Raw genomic sequence first — 3,224 nt, 5'->3', positions numbered from 1 at the left:
ATACAGGCACATGATTTCTCCTACCATTGCTATGCTGATGACACACAGCTCTATCTCTCATTTCAAGCAGATGATCTAACAGTAGCTGCACGGATCTCAGGCTGCCTGGTGCGGACATCTCGGTATGGATGAAAGAACATCACCTACAGCTCAACCTGGCAAAGACTGAGCTTCTTGTCTTCCCTGCCACTCCAACTCTACAGCATGATTTCACCATCCAGCTAGGTTCTTCTACAATTACCCCATCAACTTCGGTCAGAAATCTTGGCGTAATCTTTGATGACCAGCTGACCTTCAAAGACCACATTGCAAAGACCGCTCGATCTTGCAGGTTTGCATTGCACAACATCAGAAAGATCAGGCCCTTTCTAACGGAGCATGCTGCACAACTTCTTATCCAGGCCCTTGTCATTTCTAGGCTGGACTACTGCAATGCTCTTCTGGCTGGACTTCCATCAAGCACAATCAAACCTCTACAAATGATTCAGAATGCAGCGGTACGACTGGTCTTCAACAAGCCCAAAAAGCCCATTTTACACCTCTCTTTATTTCCTTGCACTGGCTACCGGTTGAGGCTCGCATCAAGTTCAAGTCATTGATGCTTACATATAGAACAGCCACAGGCTCAGCCCCCGCCTACTTCCACTCACTACTACGAATCTACATCCCCTCCAGAAGTCTGAGATCCGCTAGTGAGTGACACCTCGTGGTACCATCACAGACAGGCTCAAAATCACTTTCTGGTTGACGAGCTTTTTTCCAATGACTAAGACGAGACAAAGATGAGACGACAATAAGGTCAATAAACGAAAACTATGACTATATCAACATGCAATTTAGTTGAGGAAAAAAGACGAGACTAAAATGTATTAAAAAAAAAAAATACTTTACCAAAAACCTCTCGCCTCTACTACGTGAGTGTTCATGAATGCGGTTGCCAGATATCAAGAGCTATAATCCCCAGATCAGAGCTTCGCCGTTACAAGGATACATTTTCTGCCCGGTGTTTTGCTTATTTTAATCAATCGCACACGCTCGCTCCTCATTGGAGATGGTCCTCACTGCAGAACACAAGATCCAGGGGGCGACCCAGGTAGCCAAAAAGATCTGGCCCGATAACGGCCCGATTCCGCTGGCTACCTGGGGAGGTTGGATCCAGATCCAACTCCTCCCACCTTACATATACCTAAACCCAGAGCCATAGAAATACCTTATTGTCGTCTCATCTTTGTCTCGTCTTAGTCATGGGAAAAAAGCTCGTCAACGAGCATTTTTCATCATAGTTTTCGTTAACGAAAGTAACACTAGTCTCCATTTTGATAATGTGTAAAAAAAAAAAAAAAAAGATCTTCCCCCACCTCATATCTCTTGCGCGGTAATCACGTCTAGATGAGGTAAAATAAACCATGTATGAGTCCACATTCTATTGATTTGTGCTCATGATGGTGGAGCATTCATGAGGCACATTTCCCCAAATTTACAAAATTAGCTAAGAAACACTTTGTGTGTTCCAGCAACTAGCTCCCCATCTGAGAGGGTTTTTAGTGCCAGCAGTTACTTTGTTTCCATGTGTTGAGTGACAGCTCTGGTGTTGCCATGGTGACAGAAATCAGGAGTAAGTGCAGAGCGTTGTGTGTGAACATGATCTTACTGTAGTTCTAGACTAAATATCAACATGTGTTTACTCATCTCACTGCACACAAACACATTCAGTGTTCCTCACAATCAAAATGGGACTATTAACCACTACTAATCAACAGTTGTTTTAGTATAATTTTAATACTGTTATAATTTTTATTAATGTTTTTAATTTTTGTTTTCATTTGATTTCTAAACATTTCATGTGTTTGTCATTTTTCACAGTTTTTGTTTTTAGCCAGCTTTTAATATTTCATTTTAGTTTTTTTGAAGTAATCATTTCTATTCTCTCTTTGCTTTCTTCCATCTCTGACTTGAATTTCCAGACTGCAGACTAATTTCTGTTTTCTAAAAAAGCTAATTATACGTGTCAACTATAAAATAACCAGTGAATGTCAATTTATTTAATGAATCTGGCTGGGTATAATTACTGAAGGTTAAAGGTCGGCCCACTTTATCTAACACATTCAGCCAAAGTGGGCCAGCAATATTTAAACACCTTACAAGAAAACTAACACATTTTTAAACATTTTGTTCTTTGCATTTTATTCCCTGATAACTGTATCGTAAATAAAATAGTAAATTTAAAAAAGTATTAATTCTAATGGAGAAAATATCTAATTAAAATTGTATAAATATTGCATAGCATCATAAAATTCCCTCAAAATCATAAATAGTAATAAAAAAGTATTATTGAACAAAAATATATTACACTGATTTTCCTGAAGCAACTAGCTCCCCATCTGAGAGGGCTTTTAGTGCCAGTGGGAACATAGTTTCATGCCACAGAGCTTCTCAGAGACAGTTGACAGACTTGTGTTCTTAGCTAAAAAATCCCAGTTTATTTATTTCTCCCAGTTGCACAGTGTAAATTGTGAATTGCATGCACCAAAAAAGTTGACAGAATGCACTTTCTGTACTTGTTTTGCGCTACTTTAGTTACATATACATGTGTTCTACAATTGGGGAATACATAAAGCGATTCTTCTTAAAGAGGCAAACAGACACAGGAAGTGCTAGTAATACCAAGTTTTAGGCATTGTTCAAATAATTACAAGCTAGAAAGAGAAGGAATAAATGAAGAGAAAGACAACGTTTTTTTTTTTTAATTTAAGATGAAGTCAAGTAGCGTCGAAAGAGATGAGTTTTCAGCTGTCGCTTGAAAATTGTCAGGGATTCAGCATTCCGGATAGGGGTGGGAAGATCATTCCACCAGCCAGGAACAGTGAACGAGAATGTTCTGGAAAGTGATTTTTCATAAGCTCTCTCTACGGCTCTGCCTAAACCTACCCGTCTCCACCCCCTGATCCCTAAACCCACCAATCTCCACCCCCTAGATGTGGATCCAACCACGCCCCCTGGATCTTGTGTTCTTCAATGAGGGGCTACTGCCTCATTCACACAGGAGAAACAGATAAGCCAGAGACTGAGAGAAGAAGATTAGTGGAAAAAACACACATCAAAAGTGGCCCTAGCACCTATGAGGAGAAAGTCAAACACACAGAAGCCCCTAAAAACCACAATATCCTCTGGAGCCGGACCAAAGTGCTGTCATTCACGCCGAGAGTGTCCAAACAACAGCTTCT

This window comes from Sinocyclocheilus anshuiensis, unplaced genomic scaffold (genome assembly GCF_001515605.1).
Source record: "Sinocyclocheilus anshuiensis isolate Anshui unplaced genomic scaffold, SAMN03320099.WGS_v1.1 scaffold60, whole genome shotgun sequence".
Classification (NCBI taxonomy): Eukaryota; Metazoa; Chordata; class Actinopteri; order Cypriniformes; family Cyprinidae; genus Sinocyclocheilus; species Sinocyclocheilus anshuiensis.
Note: the sequence above shows the minus strand (reverse complement) of the source record.